Source organism: Equus asinus, chromosome 23 (genome assembly GCF_041296235.1).
Source record: "Equus asinus isolate D_3611 breed Donkey chromosome 23, EquAss-T2T_v2, whole genome shotgun sequence".
Taxonomy (NCBI): Eukaryota; Metazoa; Chordata; class Mammalia; order Perissodactyla; family Equidae; genus Equus; species Equus asinus.
Window position 1 is genome coordinate 30,659,262 of NC_091812.1, and position 21,175 is coordinate 30,680,436.

General features: G+C 44.3%; 1 protein-coding gene across 26 annotated transcripts in view; it reads right to left on the reverse strand.

Moving 5' to 3' along the window:
- Nucleotides 1–21,175, reverse strand: part of LOC123284727 (annexin A1-like) — an 85,679-nt gene that overhangs the window by 38,841 nt on the left and 25,663 nt on the right. For 3 of the 26 annotated variants that reach the window (XM_070495854.1, XM_070495856.1, XM_070495857.1), the window contains exons 9-11: nt 20,132–20,230; nt 12,074–12,168; nt 2,547–2,819 (exon numbers count right to left, since the gene is read on the reverse strand). The gene's annotated coding sequence lies outside the window, so the exon portion shown is untranslated. Of the gene's footprint in view, nt 1–2,475; nt 2,820–3,690; nt 3,890–4,447; nt 7,770–12,073; nt 12,169–20,131; nt 20,231–21,175 lie in introns of those variants that run through there. The other 23 variants (XM_070495845.1, XM_070495843.1, XM_070495855.1 and 20 more) reach the window with 21 other exon arrangements.

A 21,175-nucleotide genomic window follows, 5' to 3' on the forward strand; every position in this document is an offset into this window, starting at 1 on the left:
TCTCATGGAAATGCCAGGATAGGAATTTCCCAACAGCTGCAAAGACAGTGAGACCTCTGGACTCCAGAGCAGGAGAATGTGGAAGCGAGGATTCAGGAGGTGGGACGTCTAAAGCCAGAAAGAAGAGCCACTCTATTGAGGACAGAGAATTAGAGGGCGCTTCCCCGTATCTGTCACAGAACGAACAGTTCCCTCCTGAAAGTTACTTCAGAAAAAAAATGAGGCAGTTTTTTCAGTGGATTAATTCCAAGAAAAAAATCACAGGGCAGGAAAGTCCCCAGCAAAAAGCCAAGTTCACGTCAACCTTTGCACCGCTCCGAGACCCAGCTCAAAGTGCAGCTCTCGTGAGCTGTGGGCCTCCTGAAGCTCATGAGCTCATGGCAGCCATCGGGAAGATCCTAGAGGAGAAACTGGCATGTAGGTACGAACCTGAGGCTGCAGAGTTAAGTCAGCGGAAGGGGGAACTGCAGGCCCAGGTAGAGCCTGACGAGGGACATCCCTCCAACTACGGGGCTCTCTCTGACCCACAGCCAGGGGAAGGGGCAAGGACCACGTCCTGCAGCCAAGATGCTGTCCCTCCTGACAAGAGTTTTCGTACAAGGGTTAGACAGAAAAGAGACAGGATCAGACAGCCCTGGAAAGTTGTGGCCTTCAAGGACCAGCATTTATGCCAGAGTCAACCCCCTTCCCCACCCTACAGGGAGTCTGTGCCCCATCCAAGACCCACCTGCATGCATGATGTATGCCACGTCCCTCCGGCCACCCTCACCTCTAGTGAAAGCACTGTTTTCAGAGATCTGACTCTTCTATTCAAACAGGAAATGCTTCTCCAACACTTCCAGGGAGGAAAAATGTCCCCAAAGAAATCATTCAGTCCTTGTTGAGAAAGCATTGCAGTTTTCACGAGAACACATCCTCTGATGAGAACCATGGTTAGCACAACCAAGGATACTGATCATCCTCAATAAATGTTTCTGCTAAGAGAGAGTAGTGTTCTCTGTGTGGTGCTTTGGGGGAGTGGGTTTGGGGTTCCCAGGGCTTATGCTCAGGGAAAGGAAGGAGGGAAGTCAGCTCTGACTGATTTCCTCTTTTGGTTTCTGCAAGATGACCAGTCCCTTGTAGGGGGCCTGACAGTGGCTTTCTCAGTCTTATCTTGGGTCCTGTATTTGACCTTACTCAGATGGCCTGTACTTAAAACACTTTACTTTTTCATAAAAAGTACAAAAAGTTTACTCTAAAAACTTCCGGGCCTTTTCAAAATGAGAAAAACCCTTCAAGTCCAGAACTTGGCTCAACTTGTCTTTCCATCTGCTCCCTCACTATCCTGAACTATACACAGCTGCAGGGTGGGATGCGTTCCTCTGGAAGGATACAGCCAGAATTTCCCCTTGTTGCCTCAGAAAGTTTTGGAATTGGAAGTGTGGGGGTGTTTAGGCCCTGAGGTGAGTGGCAGGGGGAAATGTTGCTCTTGGATCTCTTGGTGAGGAACGAATGTCACCTGCTCCTAAGAGCCTTTCTCTCCCTCAGGAAGTCTGGGTGGTGGGCCACGTCCCCACGCCTCAGCTGACCCTAACGAAAATGGGGAGCAGTCCACCCTTCCCCTTCCTCTACCCTTCCTGGAGCAGAAGGGAGGAGAGAACTCGCAGCTCTGAAAAGGACCAGAGATAGGAATATTTTCCTGAAAACCGTAACTTACCTTCATTTAGAAAAAGTTGCTGATTCCTGAGTATCTCACAGGTGAGCAGTCAGTGCAGGTGTGTGTATGGATGGGTTTTGTGATTGTGGACACTGGAGTGGCCAGGGCAGGGTCCAGGAACTGGGTGGGTCCCGCCAAAGAATCTGTTATATGTGGGGTGTTAATCTGTCTAGAAGGCACATTCTGAGCTCAACAATGAGGTCTCCCTGCATGTGAGGACACCTCAAGGAATGGGCAGAGCCGCTCCCGAGGGAAACTTCCTCAGGATGCCCAGCTTGGTAGAATTATTGCAAGACCAAGAGATCACCTGGCTATCACTTGTAGGAATGATCAGCGGGCAGCCACCCAGAATTTGGGGCAAAAGGAGACAACAAGTAGGGAAAAAGGAATGGTGGAGTGAGTGGAAAAGGAAGGAAAAAATGAGGAGGGGAAGAATGACCTTATCATCACTCCTCATGATCCCTGAGGGTCACTTCGAGCTCAAAATGTCCCTTCCAGACAGATTAACACCCCACATCCTGGCCATCCACTCCACCCAGCACTACCTTACCTAGGCCTCACCTCCTGGAGACTAATCAGGGCTGGGGGAAGCACAATGATACCGCTGCAGCTAAGAGAACTTGGGATAGTCTGCGAGATTGAAGACAGTATCTCCAGGAATGTTGTCAAGGAGGTTGTCCTCTCATTTGGTGCCTGCCTTCCCAGCCATGCTACATCTTACACCAAGGTTACAGTAATTTAGGGGTGTGTTAGTTACTATATAACAAATACCCCAAAAGTTAGTGGCTTAAAAAATCAAGTATTTATTAATTCATAGTTTCTGTTGGTGAGGAATCTAGGCAAGGCCTACCCGGGTTCTCTGCTCCAAGGTCTCTCACAAGGCTGCAATTAAGGTGTCAGCTGGGGCTGGGGTCTCATCTGAAGGCTTGACTGGGGAAATACACACTTCTTTGCTCACTTGTACAGTTGCTGGCTGGATGCAGTTCCTCAAGGCCTGTTGGACTGAGAGCCTCAATTCCTGGATGGCTGTTGGCTGGAGTTGGCTGGAGGCAACCTTCAGTTCCTTGTCATGTAGGCCTCTCCAACAAGGCAGCTTGCTTCATCAAAGCCAGGAGAGAGTCTGCTAGCAAGACAGAAGTCACAATCTTGTAAACTAATGAGGGAAATGATATCCCATCACCTTTCCCTTATTCTATTAGTCAGAAGCAAATCATGAGGTCCAGCTTACACTCAAGGGGAGCAGTTTATACAAGGGTGTGACTAGCAAAAGAAGGGATCTTTGGAACCTCTTAGAACTCTTCCTAACACAAGGGTTTCTTCTTGGACATCCCACTGAGTTCACTGAAGCAAAAGTGACCAAAGGGACCAAGTGGATCCTTGTGCTCATCCATATCCACGTCATCAAAGTTAAAGCTGTTTAATGGCTAAGCGGAGTAACGTCTGGTAAGAAAAACATCAAAGAGATTGAAGCATCCAAAGAAGGAGGGAAAGGTGGCATGGAGGTAAAGGCGGTGTGGGGTCATCATGAATGGTAAAGTGAAAGGAGCCCTTAGAACCACCTGCCTCACCACTGCCAGTATTCAGACTTAGAGGGGAGGAAAAATTAGGTGCAAGACGGCTCATCCTCGCTCCGCCACCGTATCTCCACTCTGCTCTAGCTGCCTGACTATAGGCCTAAAGAAGCAACCTTCAGTTCCCATAGAGATAGCCAGGCTTATAGAGGAAGCAAACCCTACAGGTTGCAAGGTTTAACTTCTGCTCTTATTGATATATTTAATATAGCACATCCATCATTTCAAATTTGTTTCTCACAGCTTGAACATCAGAGAGAATGAATCACACAATCGATGGCAAAGCCAGTATAGGAAATTCAGCATGTAGCTCCCATTCTGGGATGTTTTCCATGAACCCATTGCCAAAGAGCTTCTAACCAAGGGAGAGGTGGTGGCTCAAAAGGGCTGACTTACTGGCTGGGGTCACAAAACAAGTCATACCTGGTGCCCAGATATTTGCTTCTATTCAGAGAAACACTGGACGAGGCAACGAGACACAATTCGCACACTCAGCACATCTAGGCAGTGAACTGTCCAAATGAGGTGACAGTACCACCCAGGAGTGATCCCACACTCTTGTTCTGCTTCTAGTACTGTTTTCCTTTTTCCCAGATTCCAGTTCCTATGGGAAAGCAGGACTCTTACCAAAAGAAGGAAAACGTATTAGCTGAACAGTGACTGGAGAGATGAGGATGAATTTCTCTAGAAACAGATTTCATGGGCTTGCTGCTTATACCCAGAGTTCAGTGCTGTGCAGCTTGGGGGGCGTGGGGGGTGGGGGTGGGGTCTCATTTACATGATATTCTGTGGCGCCTGAAGAATTTTCAGTGACATAGAATGTGATGGGAATGGGTTACCTGAATTTTTATACCCTCAAGCCCACACTCCAAACCTAATGTCAGGGCGAATAAAATGCATGAATTGACTGGTATCTTGATGCGGCTTGGGTATGGGAACCCCAGATCCCAGCTTCAGGCACTGTGAATTTCTCTGGTACCAGGTGCTGCCTAAGGGAATCAGCTTTCTTGAGGCAGCCTTCACATGGATTAACACTCAGAACTGTGCCCTAATCTGCAGCCACAATGAAGGGGCCCAGGCTATGAGAAGGGGCTCTTCTCTCTCTCTCTCTTTTTTTTTAAAGATTGGCACCTGAGCTAACAACTGTTGCCAATCTTCTTCTTCTTTTTTTCTCTTTTTTCTCCCCAAATCCCCTCAGTACATAGTTGTATATTTCAGTTGTGGGTCCCTCTAGTTGTGGCATGTGGGACGCTGCCTCCACGTGGCCTGATGAGCGGTGCCATGTCCACACCCAGAATCCGAACCAGGGAAACCCTGGGCCGCCAACGCGGAGCGTGCGAACTTAACCACTTGGCCACGGGGCTGGCCCCGGGGCTGGCCCCGGGGCTGGCCCCAGGGCTCCTCTTGAGGCCTTTCCTCTGGAACTTCCATCGGCCCTGGATCAGAGCCTAAATTAGGCTATTTTCCTGGGGTCACAAGGACACGTTTGGTCTTCCTTAGGGAGGCCAAGTGGAAGCTCAGAGATTTGTGGAGGCTGCCTCCCTATCTCTCCCAGGAGACTCGGTGTCTGTTCCTTCCTTCTATGGGGGCCAGGAGGTAGAGAAGGAACTGAGTATTATGCAAGTCTAGCAATGCTTCACTGTGGGAGGGGGTTGGGCTGACAAGAGTAGGTAATTTTCCTTTGCAGGGATTCTTGCCCAGCTTGAGGCAACCTTCATTTGAAGCAGGATAAGGCTGTTTCTACCCTCCACCTGAGGGGACTCCAGAAGGAATAAAAGTTACCTTTCCTCATTTGTCTTACAGGAAGTTCTGGGCTTCTGGGTTCAGGAGTTATTAATGGCTTTCATGTTTCCTGAACCAAAACAGAAGTTGTGAGATACCTGTTGTACAGTCCTGTCCCGACCCTCATGTGGGAGGAGACTTTAGCTGGCTGCTCCAAGGAGAGAGGAGATAGGGGTTGACACAAGTGCTGGGGTGAGAGAAGGAGAGTTGCCTAAAGGTAGCGGTGGCTCCAAGACCCTGACAATCAGGATGTAGAGACGAGTCCCTTAGGTGGACGGGTTCTGTGTGGAAGTCCTCTACGAGACAGCACAATGTTTTAAGGGATGAAGTGATGATGCTGAGATGACTAATCATCAAGCCCCATCATCTTGAGAGCTGTCGCAAGACACGGCATTGCTCACACTTAGCACAGAGGCTGTGCAGCCACTGGCCTTTCAACGGGCCTGAAGGGCTTGGGCAATGAAAATCCCAGGGGCAACCAAGATGGACTCAAGGTCACAGGCTCTTACCTACATATTTGATGGTGAATACTTAACTAAATAGGCAAAAAGCTCCCATTAATGACTAATATTGTATATCTTCCTACCCTTTAAAATGGGGTCTTTGAGCCAGATTTAATTTAATTTAGAAAAATTAAGTACTGCTTATTGTACTTCAATGTTGTGAAACAAATTTATGCTTTTTATGTATATTATCCCATTTAAACTTTACCATGCTTTGAAGTAGGTTTCTTTACCCTCTTTTATAGAAGGGCACGACCTGAAGGACAGAGAAGGTAATATATATTCAGAGTGCTAGCACAGAAGAGGGAGCCAGGGATGGAGAGCCCCCTTACACTGTGAGGGACTCTTTGGATGTAAATGATGGCAAGTACAATTCAACTGACTTTAAAAACAGGATCTGTTGACTCAGGCACCTGAAAAAGGTCTGGGAGTAAGGCTGCCCTCAGGCAGGAGGATTCATATTGGGGCTCAGCTGATGTCATCAAGTTTCAGTTTCTATCCATTTCTCTGCTCTAGATTCTGGACTGGCTACCTTGTAAGTCTGTCTGGCAAGTTCGTAGCTACATCTTCCAAACTAAAAGCACAGCTAAAAATGGGTTGTTTCTCCCACTAGTCCCTTCAAAAGTCCCACTGTGCCTTATTGTCTGCAGTTGGGTCACATGCCCATCCCTGACCAATCACTGTTGCCAAAAGCATGCACCAATCTTTTTGGCCAAGCCTGAGTTCAATGCCCTCCTTTAAAGTAAGAGCGTTAGTGATAAACAACTCCACTTGACATGGACTGAAACTGACAACGGGGTTAGATCCCCAGAGGGCAAAAGAAGGACTATTTTTAGAAGGTGAGCGAATGCTGAGTGTCAAAATAAAAACAAAAACAAAACGGATGTCTACTTCAGCCTTCTCTCTCACCACCCCATTTCTGCCTTCTTGTCCAGAGTCATGCCATGGACTGAAGCTTAGAGTTAGAGGAAATGCCAATTCTGTGGAGGACAGGAAAGGAACTCAAAGTGGAAGGAATCAATCAGAGGCCCCAACATCCATGTGGATAGACCATCCAATGATCTGATCTCTCACTGTCTGCTCCTTCTCATCTTAGAGTCCTTTACCTTCATTCCAGTTCAGTTATGGCCATAGCCTAGAACTTATCACCAGCAACACTTGTGTGTTCTGAAAAAATACAGTCTGACATTCCACCCTTTATCCTCTCAGCTTATGCCCTCAGCATGCTAATTCCTCAACCTATTCAGGAACTACAAGCCGCTCTATACTTTCCCCTGCTCACCTGACAACCTTTGTCTTCATTTCCTCCCTCTCCAAGGAAAACTTCATGGGGCATCACTTAATCCTAAACCTAAATATACTGCTCTGCTCTAAACAGCCTATCCCCTTCTTTCATTCGTCCTGTCTAGCAAAATCCAACTCTGCCTCTTTTAGAACTGCCTTCAAATAAGGGCCTGCTTCCTCTTGGATAAAATCACACAAGTGTCTTTGTGCCCCATAAACTTCTGTTCTACATCTGTTGCTCAGCTCCACCACTGCCTCAGAATCCACTCATTCCTCCTGTGTTACCATGTGCCAGACGCTCTTCCAAGCACTTGGGACACCCAGTGGAGGCAACAAACAGAGGCCCTGTCTCGGGGGAGCTTCTGTGATTGTTTTCTCAGTCAACTCGCTTGCCTAAGTTCTCAAAACAATTCCACTTTCCTACACCTTGTCCACACTCCTCGCTCACTGATCATATGTGCTGGACCACCAGAGGGAAACAGAGAGGTCATCAGATGGGAACTTTTCTGCATAAAAACTTCAAAACAAAACAAAACCAAAACCAAAATGAGATCCTCCATCTCTTCTTTCCTCCTTCCTTCCCACCATACTGAAAGGTTTCCCTCAATGCTTTCCTTAATCCTCCCAACCTGGGATCTGCCCGCCCTTTCCAAGTCACAACACTTTCACATGTGTGGACTATCTGCCTTAATTATCTACTTTTCCAGAGGACCAAGACTACATTTACCTCATCACAGCTGGAAACACCAAGCAGAGCTCAGAGTCCTCTGGAGGAATATATTGGCAATGGGAGGGATCTACGGGGAGGTCCTGCCCAGCATGCTCTGGGGTGGGGCCACGTCCGGGGGCAGGGCCTGAGAGACTCTGAGAGCCTGTTTGGCTTCTTGAGGACGACAGCACCAGCAACATGGCCAGACATCTCCCCTCAGGCTTCTGGAAGATATGAGTTGAGATCTAATTCAAAGACAGGTTCTGAGGAAGGTTTCTGGATGCCTGAGTGACCTTCCCCACTGCCCTGCCCGAAGGATCCTTTCCTCCATCTGCCATTTCCATTACGGTGGGCAGGACCTCACAGCCCCTGGGCCCCCAAACTCTCACTCCAGGCCCAGCCTTAGAAGGCGCTCAGAGGCCTGGGGGCAGGGCTGTGCCTGCCCACCACCCCCTTTGACGATGGCACTCTTAGCAAGTCCACCAAGGTGAGAATAGTAATAAATAGAGTAACAATATTGACAACTGTTAAGGCTTCACCTTACACTGGCTGCCTGGCCTTGCACAAGTAGCCTGAGTCTCAGATCTCATCTATTATGTGCAGATACTGACGTGTACTGATAGGGTTGGTCCTCGGAACTGGAATGAATGAGTAAAGAGTTTTGAACAGTGTTTACCTAACACTAGAAGTTTAATATGTGCTACCCATTATTAGCACTCATTTAAAATGCTAGGCCTCCTCTTTATTATTTTAGAAGTATCAACTTACCACTCATGCATTCTTCCTTCCTTCAGAATGAATTTATTTAGTACCTAACATGTGCCAGACACTATGCCAGGCTCTGGAATACAATGGTAAGCAAAAAGGTAGAGTCTCTGCCTTCATGGATCTTACAGTCTAGAGGGGAGATCAGGCAGAAATTAATCAGACAAGATTGTGTAAATGTCCCATGTTACATTCTATGAAGGGTTCATGAGCTGGTTGTCGGTGCCAAGGGAGTTTAAAACATGGGGATTGGGCCTAACCAGGGAGAAGAGGGTCTTCCTCACCCATCCCTCAGGAGCTGATCAGGCTTAAGAGGTAAAAGGTGAGTAGGAGACAACTTGGCAAAGCAGGGAGGGAGAAGTGCTCCAGGCAGAGGAATCTGGGTGATGAGAGCAGAGAGAGTGAGGAGGGAGGAATGTGATGCAACAAGAAGAGGGAAAAGAATGGGAGGCACAGATTAAGCAGAGTTCTCCGGGCCAAATCAACTAGTTAAGTCTTTGGCGCAATGGGGAGCCAGGGGAAATTTTTAAGTCAGGATTTATTTATATGTGTAGGGTATTCAGATTTTAGTTGTATTATTCGAGTTTCCAAAAGATTACTGTGAATTAATACTGTGAATTAACGAATTACAGTGATTTAATGTGAAGAATGCTTTGGATGGGGTAAACAGGATGTGAGAGACCAGTGAGAAGGCCACTGCAGTAATCTACAAGAGAAATGATGTCAGCATGGACCACACTGGTGGTGGCCAAAGTGGAGTAACGTGGACGGATGTGAGTGGCATGATTTCATTAATTCTAATAAGACGGAACATTTTTCCTTTTGTTTCGCTCCAGTGCCCAAGAGGTACAGGTTGGTGCAAGATGTGGGGTCTTTTATAGAGTTGGACAAGTCAGCAGACACGAAACATTTGAAAAGGCTGCTTGAACTGCTGACTAGCCAAAATCAAAGAGGAAGTTGACCTTCAACCCTTTGTTTTATTCCAGCTGCAGAAGTCATTTTCAGTTACTCTCTGACTCAAGTAAACACCACTCCCTGTCACCTTATCCCTTTGAGGGTTGGTTCACTTCTACCTTTTCACTGGGACATGATTCTCACCGACAGTAGAAAGTTCGGCACCCAGACCTGCAGCTGTGAAGACACTTGCTCCTCTCTCGAACTATTAGTACTTCTGGGAAACACGTCCCAGTGCCAAACTGTCCTGGTCCTGAAATGACCCCGTTATTTGGGGAGGTAGTAAAGGAAATTACATGTTTTAAACCCCGAGCGGCACTCTCTTTGGACATCGAAAGGTGTAAATGATAAAATACTTACTAGACTTAAAGACCAGGGAGTAAATGGGGGGCTGGATGCTGCCCAGACTCTGTGTGTCAGCAAAACATATCTGAGCTCAGCAAAGTAACCCAGGACCAAGTGTTTCCCTCAGTGGAATAATTAGACAACAGAGGTGGGCAATTTAGAAAAGATAACTTCTTCTGTCCCTGCTTTAGAATTTCTATTACAAACAAAACCCAATCCTTAGCAAGATTTAAGAGCGTGGGACAAAGACTGCTAGATGTTGAACTGCTGGCAGTGGAGCCCACGTTTTATTTATCTTTGTACCCAAGCACATCCGCAGTGCTTGCCACGAGGCAGATACCCAGTGAATGTTGGGTGGATCAAGGATTCCTCTGTGTTTTCATGGGGTATTTATATGGTATGGGAATTCAGTCATTTTTTGCCCCACTAGGTAGAGATGGATGCTTTCTGTTCTCCATGTTTACTTTGAACACCATTTAGCTACAGGGATGTTCTAAAATGAAATTATAAGGAAACCAGCTTTAATACTATTTTATATATACAGACAGATACACTTTCTGACCACGTGCAGATATGAACCCTCTCCCTGGAAGATGCTTTTGTAACCTAAATAGCTCTAGAATGAGATTAGAGATGGGGAAGAAAGGGAAAGCAAGGTAAAACTCACAGCTTAATTTCCAGACAGGATTGCTGCTTTAAAAATGAATTTCAGGGGCTTCTTGGCATACTTGGCCCAAGCACTGGAGATTTAACAGTGATTTGTGATTTGGTGTGACCCAGAACATGGCCCAATGGTCCTCTATCCTTTGAAGCAGTTAGTCTGTTCTCTTGATTGCTGTTCTGGACTTTCTCACCATCACCCCCCATCAGGGCCCCATTCCTTCTGCTCTGTCCTGGTGGAACAGTCCCTTGACCTTCATTCTCCCACTACTCTAGTCTCGACTTCTCCTTGTTGCTAGATTACTCTATTATTGCTTCTCAAATTGTGATTCCCAGACCAGCAGCATTAGCATTGCCTGGGAACTTATTAGAAATGCAGATTCTCGGGCCTCACTCTGGACCTACTCAAGAAGAAACTTTGATGTGGAGCCCAGCAATTTTAACAAGCAAGGTAATCTCCAAGGTGAGAACCACTGCTGTATGTAAAGCTCAGTTCTCAGCATATCACCCTTTTGCCCAATACCCTTTATTGCTTTCCTGCCGACAACCACATGAGTGTGTGTGTGTGTGTGTGTGTGTGTGTGTCTGTGCGCGCCCTTCTATCGAAGGCCTTCTGCAATCAAGCACCAGCTCATGTGTCCCCACGCAGGGAGGTGTGTTCCACAGTCATCCTAATGGGTTACCTGCTCTGCCCTCTGCTCTCCTGACGCCTCTCTCTGTTAATGTTGGGTCCTCTGCTAGAAATACCCACCTCCTCCCTCTCCTTGGAGAAAGCTTACTCATTCTTTAAGGCTCACTTAAAAATTAATATTTATCTAAGGAATCCATACCTGTGCCTTTAAAACCAAATAGTACTGAAGGCTTTATAAAGAACCACGGCAGGCCCTCTCCCACCTCACAACCCCAATCCGTCCTATCCCCCCAGTTTCATTCCCTGTGGAAACCACTTGAGCCGTTTCTATCACAGTTGTTCTGGTGTTTACCTCTCTTTATATAACTAGTACGCAAATACTTGTATTTAAAAGTAATTTTAAAATATTAGACACTAACTTCTTGCCATGGTAGATAAAATTTGAGTAGGTAAAATTGCAGGTGGATGAAATTTGGTCGACACCCCATTCCCCTCTTCACTCTTCTCAATCTGTCCTCACTTAAATCTTTATTCATGCAAAGTTCATCTTGGCATGGAAGGCGACCCCTTTCCTGGAACGTGTTCAGAGACTGCTCCTCCCCTGCTCCCACAGAGCTCTGTATCTCTCTTAGTGCACTGTCCCCCTTGCCCTTCCACGTTTGTATGTATGTGTCTCCCATTCCCACCAGCTTGTAAGAGCCAGGAAAGTCTAATCCGTCTTTTACTTTCTCTGAATCTTCCCAAGGCAAAGCACAGGGCCTGGGATATAGTACACACTGAGCAAACGTGGCCAATTTAACCATAAAGTAAAATATCTGCCTGACCTTTGAAGCCTGCTGGTGTGACAGCAGTACTTGGAATGAGTCTTCCCGTTCCAATGTGGTTTTCCAACATTATTGTGGGGAATAGTAAACTGGAGTCAGGAGACTTGAGCCACACTACCTTCTTGGTGACTACTTTTAAGACCTTGGGGAAGGCACTTAATGGTTTTGCTTCCGTTTTTTCATCTATAAAGTGGCAACAATAACATCTATGGACAGAGTTGTAGGGAGGACCAAATACAACAGCACAGGTTATCAGGTATAAGGCATTACATTGATTCCTTATGTTTAAAACAAAAAGCCATACCATTTTCTGGTAGCACATAGGGCTATAATGAACATTAAAACCAACCTTTAAATAGAAAACTTTATTTTTAGATGATCCAGGGGGTCTTTCTTCCAAGATCAGCCTAAGATTTTTTCGGAGGAAACTGTATTCTCATTGTCCTGAAATTTGAAGCAAGAAAATCCAGTCATTTAAGACCATTTGCCTATTCTTACTTGTTGATGAGAAATCACCACTACTGCCACCCTTTTAGCCTCTGAAGGGATTGTAAGCTTTGTCTTGATTTGATGGCTCAAAAATAAAATCTACCAAAGGCACGTTTTCTAAGCCTTGTCTGGCTCTACCCAGTAGAAAAGTGTGAGCTACTGTTCTATCAAAACTAATTATATTTTAAATCTACAACCAAGTCTCAATTACCAAGGTTAATGGGACTACATGCATACATAATTCTCTCTTACATTTAGACAGTGCTTTTAACTTCTTCAAAGCACTTTTCACTGTACTGCATATATGAAACAGATGCATTTTTTTAAATCCACAAATAAGGTAAAAAATAAATCTTAGGATCAATAATTTCAACTTTGTACCTGTCAAAAGCTATTAGAACTTGCAAAATTGTCTAATAGGACTTTCATTGCCCTACTCTCCTCTCGACCCCTCTCAACTAAGGCCAGAAAAGACCGAAAGATCTGGAGGAATCTCCAGAGGAGAGGAAGCCAGAGAGGGAAGGAAGCCAAGGACCTGGGCCATCCACAGCCTGGATCATTAGCTCCAGCGTAATTGAGAATAACTGACTGTATGTGTGACTATGGCCAGAAAATCCAGAAAGAGATGAAAAGGCAAAGAAAATGACGTGTGAGTAACAGTATTTACAGGGTCTGTCTTTGTCATCCTCTCAACAAGCATTATTGAGTGCCTACTGTAATGACAGGTGCTTTCAACAAAGAGGATGGACACAGCAATGAACAACCCAGGCAAGACTGCTATTTTCATAGTGATGACCTTCCTGAATGGTGCAGACAACAAACACAAAGACACACAACTTCACATAAACGAGGTAACTTCGGGTGGCACTAAGCTCTGTGGAGTCCATAAACACAGGAATGTGATAGAGCCTTGGGGAGGGGATGCTGTTGTAGATAAGCTTGCCAGGGAAGGCCTCAGGGTATCTGAGCTGCAATCTGCGAGAAGAGCCCACCCTGTGCAGGTCTGCAAACCAGATGATGGAATGAGTGAACTCGCCAAGTATGCTAGAGGGAGAGGGGTCCAGGCCAGTTTCAAGGGGTTCCAGGAAAGTCACTGTTCTGTGGTTATTCGCTTTGTGTCCTTTTGGGGATATTACTAAAACCTCTCCAGGACCCCGGATTTATTGCCTCTACAATGCGGGTTGCTAACACTGATCACCTGGACAGGGGAGCGCTGAGAAATAATGGGTAAACAATTGTGAGGAGCCACATAAATGCTAAATAATGCTCACGGTAATAAGCTTGTATTAAAGTCAGCACCTTGATAGGCAGCTCACAATTGGATACCTTGGCAAATGTGTAAATTGACATGGCTGCTCCCTGTGCACACCAGCACCATCCTTTAAAACAGGAAAAAATGAGCCTATGGTCATGATATTCGAAGTAGTTAGTGATCAAACAAGTGTCTGGAGAGAAAGCTGGTGTGAAGTGTAAAATGGGAGCAGGAAGATAACGGCACATCACAGCCCAGCTCACGCAGAGGATAACTCATGAATTGACTGGATACTTGCTGATGCACACACCATCCGCTCCAGGGTGGTACTCTAACCCCGTCAGGACTAGGTGCTGCCACCAAAAGCCCCAGCAGACAGGAAGGGGAGTGAGAAGGAGCCAGAACGGAAGCATCTCTGGCAGCAGCCCTCTCTGGCCCTCTTGGCCTTGGAAAGCCACCCCTGGGGGAGGACTGAGCAGCCAGCACCAAGGGCCCTACCTTGGAAGGGCACCAAGGAAGTGGTGGGGGGGTGTGAGGGAGGAGGAATGAGCATTGCATTTCTCCCTATGAGAATGAAATATCCCAACGCCAGGAGAGACTTCAGTTGTCATTATAACTGAGCCTCCCCACACAGAGATATGAGTCCACCCCTTAGAAGCAAATCTTCCTCCCCCAAAACCTCCCCCCAAAATATAACATTAACATCACAAAAAAATGAATTCCTTTTTGTGGGTCCTACCATCTCTTTGATATAAATACACAAGTGCCTAAACATTCTTTCCCATCTCCCATCCCACATCGGCCATCAGATTGTCACACACACACACGCACACACAAGCACATGCTCACACAAATACCACACACACCCAATTCCTTTGTTAAGCCCTGGCTCAGCTATTATAAGGTACCTGTGGAGTGTAGGTCACATAGCAGAAAAGTTTAAATTACTGTTGCTTCTACTCTGAAAAGCAGACAGGAAGAAAAGACAATAAAAAAGAAAACACTTATTTTAAGGCTGATACTAAACACTCTACTCCACGTTGACTGAGGTCACTTTCCAACTGTGGGATGGGGAGAATCGAGATGATCTCTGAGGTGCTATGAACCCACAGTGCAGACTTCACGTTTTGAGGCTTGCCTAGAAACGACGGGGACATGAAAAAGAACACGGCGAGATAATCCTAGTCTTCAGGAAATTATGGTTTAAACTGGGTTGGAGAAAGACCAAGATCCTCAAAAAAATCTAATTGATTTTAACCAAATGGAGTAATTTTAAAATGTTAAATACACTGGGATATCATATTAAAAGTATTCTGGGAGAGCATGCCGCATGGGACATGGTAAGTGCTGAATTTCCTGCTGCTAAGGGAGGCATTCCTATCTGCCAGTGTCTCATGCTGCTCAGACCTGAATCATTCATTTAGGTAGACCATTTGTCCAAGTGCGTCATTTCCCAAAATAGCCAATGGAGGAATCCAGGGAGAACTGTCCTGAGGAGATGTGGTCATCCTCAAGGCCAAATCAGTCTAGACTAAGATGGTTCTTAGCAAGACTGCCCAAAGGGCTTCTGGACTTTGCTAAGTGTTGTTAATGCCTTGGTAACAATGGACTGTTGATAAGGTGGGAGATAATGTCAGAAGGAAGGAAGGTACCCGCTCACATCTCTTGCTTTTAACTTAAGCTAACCCATAAAATCCATTATCAAACCCCAAGGAATGCTCCCAATTATTGTCTTGGACCCTTCATTTCGCTTTGCTTTGTTTTTTTTTTTTCAACTCTCTATTTCTGTTTTTACCTGGCACTGACTTGCTTGACTCCTCTTCTCCTCTCAGCTTCTGGCTCTGTGCTCCCCCTTTAGACTTGATGAGTAATTTGGGTTCTCCTGCTTTTCACCTTTGGCATCCCTTCAAAAATGGGTTAGGTTTATCTTCTGCCTCTTTCTACTTCTGACTGCTTGGAAGTTTGGATCATACTTAGCCAAGTTTTCATCCCAGGACCTTTCCCTGGCTTTGACCTGTCTCAGTGGCATCTGTGCTGGGCTTGACTCCTCCAGGTGAGGGCGTCGGCAAGAGGGAGGATCAAGCAAAGATCAAGCAAGGAAACAGGAAGAATATCTGGCTCAGCTTAAACTGTGCAGGGCACTGAGGCCTTGCTGGCCGTCCAGTCTCTGCCTCCTTCTTCCTCTGCTGCTTTCATTCCCTCCCATCTCTGACTTGCAATTTTTATTAAGTTTCCACCTTCTGACTGGTCAATCCTCTTCTAGCATCCCTTTGTAAGATTGAAATGGGAGTGGGAGTGCTATCCATTAGCCAAAATAAGTTCGATAGCTGGGAGAAACTGCTGAATCTCTGGTGTCTTTATAGCACTTATCAAATCCCAATTAACCATATTAGTTGGCAAACTGCTCTGGCTTCCCAGGGAGTCAGCTGGAAGGTGAGTCAATAAATATCTGTCAGATGAATGGATGCACACACACTAGTTGTGTAGCATGGCATCAGGTACTTTAAATAATACAAAGTATAAGACTTCATCCTTGGCTGAAGAAGGACATCTTCTCACGGCCATTCACAAAAGGACTGCTTGGAAATATCACCAAGCGCTAGACCAGCTTCGCTATTTCTTCTAGAAAACAAGAAGAAATCTCTTCTTTCAAGAGATGTTTGTGTCATCTCTTAATGCACAACTGGCTTCATGTGGGCAAAAGGGCATGTGAGCAAAGCCCTGGTTAAAGCATAACAGACACCCTTGGGCTAATGAACTGTCGAAGGTATTAGTGTCGGCGGATTTTCTACATAACTGCTTTGTAAACAGCAACACGCATAAACCATAAACAAGGAGAATGAAGTGAGCACCCACAGACCCACCACTCATGTCAAATCATACAATGTTGATATCACCCCAGAAGCCTCCACTCTCCTGTCTGATAATCTTTCACTTACTTTTCTTTATAATTTCATCACCTTTATAAACTCCCATAAAACATTTAGTTATATCCAGTTTGGGGATCAAAATAGATTAAACAACAACCATTCCAGGTGCATTCAACATTGGACATGAAAAAGAAAACTGGTTTTTTAATAAGATACTTGAAGTGTACACTTTCCGTAGGTGATCAAGACATTTACTCTTTCGTCCATTTTTGTGTTTGCTGACTGCCAATCACTCTACTCCTTAATACTTCAAAGGTATTTTTGCCAAAGCTGCCTTTTGTCTTACACTAATGCTTTCCCGGACTCAAGTGAATTTTGAAGGAGACTGAGCTCATCATGATGAAATGGATGTTGACATTCCATAACCATCACTGTAATTATTCCTAATTTGTACTTTGCTTCAAAAACTCTCTTCCCTTGCCCCCTAAAGTCTGTACTTTCAGAATAGCATCTACAGCTTTAATTATACCTGACAATAAACTACACTCACCACAAAATCTTGTTAATCACCACATTCTTGTTAATCACGGTGTACGTTACTGTCTTCAAATATCCTGTTTTTTTAAAACTGCATTTACATCAGGTTCCCAAAGAGTTACAATATTAGCAATGAATGTTTTAACTGTTTCTGTAATTACTGTTTGTAATTACTACAAATCAAAGTTGTACAAACTTTGGATTGGAGGCTGGTTGAATTATCTACCAAACTGGGGGGAATGGTCCTTTAATCAACTGTATACTGAACAAATCTACAGAGTAAAAACTGAGATGGAATTTGAGTGACTTGGTGTCCACCGAGAATCAAATCTGATGCTGTAGTGTTAACAAGGGACTTCAGGTCCAGAATAATTCTGTTAATCACACTTCTTTCAAATTAGTCAGTTAATGTTGTGGGTCCTGATGAGACAGGATTTAGGAAGGCAGAGAGCAGCGGGGAATGCTCCTGGTGATAGGATCCTTAGAGCAAAGGACAGAAGACAAAAGGAGAAGGCTGTATTCGTGAGAAGTGATCTGGACCATAACGCTATAATTATAAGCTTATAATGTCACCACACTGCTTTCTGTAATGTAATATTTTTGTTGTCTGTTATTTTCCTTGATTCAGGTTTTGTATTTTTCATGATGTAATAGTGAGATCTAGTCTCATTTTTCTGTGTATTTGGATACATTGAGTAGAGTGCTCTGGCTGAGTAAAGAGCTTCACATATGGGAGACATGAGAAACAAGAGTGGCAAGGAAAGTTAGGTCAGATTATGAAAATTCTTAAAATGTTTATATTGGACTTAATCCTTCAGAAGTCATTTAGTGTTCTCTTTTCTTTTTTTGTAATTGAGAGCACCATGAGGAAAGGAGTGTTTTTGATGATTTATTTCATTTTATTTCTTTCTCTTTTCTTGGAGGAAGATTGGCCCTGAGCTAACATCCGTGCCCATCTTCCTCCATTTCATCCGTGGCTCACCTGCCACAGCATGGCCTGATCAGCAGTGTATAGGTCTGTGCCAGAATGGGAACCTACAAACCCCAGGCCGCCAAAGGGGAGCACACAAACTTAACCACTACACCACCGGGCTGGCCCCATTTTTGATGATTTCTAAGGGGTAAAAACTAGGCAGGGAGATTGGGTAAGATGATATAGCAAAAATTCAGGCATTAAGAAATAAGGTTAGACTAGGCTGGCGATGGCGGCCATGGATTGGAAAGGAAGGAAGGATGGATGCAGCATCATAAGGGAAAAATTTGCTTCTTTCCCTTTGTCTTTTCAGCCATTTGGGCTTAACGGTGTTCAGTGCTCCTGATTTATTTCCCTTCCCATTTCTCTTTTCCTTCTTCCCTTGATAATCTACTTTTGCTTTCCCATTTTTCCCTCTCTTCTCTCCTTTGCTTGCATTCTTATCACCTTCCCTGATAGGACGATGACTGAATCAGGCAGGTAGACATCAAATGGGAGATCTGAGTAGAAACTAACTATAAGATTTACTAATTAGAGTATGTTGCTGCTAAAAACATTTTTTTTAACCTTTCATCTGCAGTTAAAAAGAAGAAAAGAAAGGTGAGGAGGCAAAAAAGGAGTAGAGAGGAAAAGGGAGAGACTCATTTATCCATCCATTCAAGAAGTGCTGTGTTTCCAGAGAAAGAGAGAGTGCCAAAGAGATACAGAAAACACCACACAATAATTTGTGTTATTGTAGTTGTATCATCTATTTCCCCTTCTAACTCAGTTGGGTAAAGTAGAGATGCCAGATGGGAGGCTAAAGACTAAGGTGAGATGGGCAGTCTCCCTCCCTCCCTTATTGCCTGCTGTTTCTCATATCAAAAGATGGAGTCTACATCCCTCCCCCTAGGCCTCAGTGACTGGCTCAACCCATAGGATGCTGTGGAGGTGACTTTCTGGGACTTCTGAGGCTAGGCTGTAAGAAGCCTGGTCTTTTGGAATATTTCCGCTTGCGATGCTTTCTTTTGGAACCCAGCCACCACTTTGAGAGATGCCCAAGTCACATGAAGAGGCCACATGCAGGCCCTCCAGTTGGCAGCCCCGAATAAGATAACAGCCAGCATCCTCAGCAAACACAGAAATGAACCATCTTGACATCCGGCAAAATAGAGGCAAAGAGGATTTCAGCCCAAGCTGACATCTGACTGTACTTCCTAGGAGACCCCAAGCAAGAACTGCCCAGCGAATCCCAGCCAATCCACAGAACAATAAGAGACAAGAATAAGTTACTGTTTCAAGCTACTCCACTTTGTTGTGGTTTGTTATACAGCAATAGATAACTTTTTTCATCCTTACACGAGACACAAAGAATATCGAAAGTTTGAAGTTTCATAATGCCACCCGGAATGTATGTATATTTTTTACGTATTTTTTTCCTTTTAAAGGTCTCTTTCTTATTCATTAGCCTTGAATTTGGAATTTGAATTGACCTTGATCAGAAATCCTAAGAAACGCTTAAGCAAATATTTTAAGCACTATCATATTTTGAGTACTAGTTAGTATAAAGTGGTATTGATGTGACAAGAATAATGGATGTGTAATTAGAAGATGGAGTTTAAGTCCTAGTTCTGTCACTTATTACTGTGTGGCCTACACCAAGTTATTTAACATTTCTGCTTCCTAGTTTCCAATGCTATAATGTAATCGAAGGTATTTAGTGATGCACGACAAAACACAGACATTCAGTGAATTTCCATTTCTTTCCTTCCTATGAAAGTCCTGTACTCATAAGTGCAACCATATCAGAGCCTATCATACTGCTTCCTAAAACTAAATATTTTTATTATGTATCAAATATTTCCCTTGATAACTCTTTCATAAGCTTCCACAGTGTTGCCTTTACTAGTGTGATCTGCCTCACTTTTCCTGTGGGACAGTTTACTTAATAGATTTTGGGGACTCATTCTGTTGCTGGATTCTTACAAAGACTCTTTTGTGATAACCTTCTTTGGTTTTCAAGGACATGACCCTGTTTCTCGAGTGTGGTTCCCTACTGTAGCATAAATGCTAACAAGTTAAATGCATATCACATAAGAATTTTAATTGTTCATCATATGTTTATGCATTGAAATATAGAGTTGAATTGATATAATTGGTAACATTACCCATTTGCTTTGATTTGAGATGTCAAGTGATTGAAAAAATTTTTAATTCAGAATTGAATTACCTTGCTTATTTGAATTTATCATTTTGGCGTAATTAGGATGAACTAATTTAATTTGCAGTTATCCTTAAATGACTTACCTGACGTCTGCTGAGGTTCTCAAGGCCACAGGATTATGGAGTCATGCTGAACATCACTCCGTCTCTTAGGGTTGGAAGTACAAGGGCACCTTGTGAAGCCTGGAGACAGAAGTTACAAGCTTGATTTTTTCTCCATTAATCTTTTTTTCTGTTTTGTCCCCCTCACCTCACTCTAGGCTGCTGCATGTTTCCCAGAAGGACCACACATTGCATTTGGAGGTGGTCCTCCTTTTCCAACTTTGTTCTGATTTTATGTCATTTTTACTTGGTGTTGAGCTCACATCTCAGTTCTGCAAAGGAAAGCTGGTTATTTATCTGGTAACTTATGGTTGCAATCCCCAAGACAGTGCTCTTTATAGAGACTGAGGGTCCTTTAGCAAATATTGCTTTTTGATGATGCATTTTAATAAGCCTTTTAAAAATCTGGATACCAGACTACCAGCTAAGGTACCTGGAACCAATAATTTTAAAATAGTGTTTTTCAAACTGCAGGTCCTGACCCACTATTGGATTATGAAATAATTCTAGAGGGTGTGACAAACACTTAAAAAACAATGAAAAAAAGTGGAATAGATAATATTAGAGTGTATTACACGTAAAAAGGTAAGAGCAGTTTCATAAAATTTGTATATTCTTTTGGTGTGTGTGCGTATATACTGATTTACGATAAAAAATAATTTATAGATTTATTTTGTGAGTTGCCATCAAAAGAATTTGAAAGTCACTGCCATGGATTTAAAGTTATCTGAAACAGTTTTGTAATATAGCAGTTTGAAATGAAGCCCCAACAATATATGTAACAAATAAAAGTGTAGATAGGTTTTAGTTGCAAATTTTAAAGGGACTGGCAAGTTACTTTTCCTGAGAAGTCTAGCCCTGGGATGACTGGGTATATTCCAAAGGGCCAGGAACCAGTTATCCCAATAAACGGTAGGGGCCTAAATGCTCTCTCCCTGGGAGGCTCTGAGGTAACGTTCCTCATCTCACTTGTAATGCTGCTGTTGCCCTGCTGCAGAGGCTGTTGGAAGTACTGTGTGTTCCCTA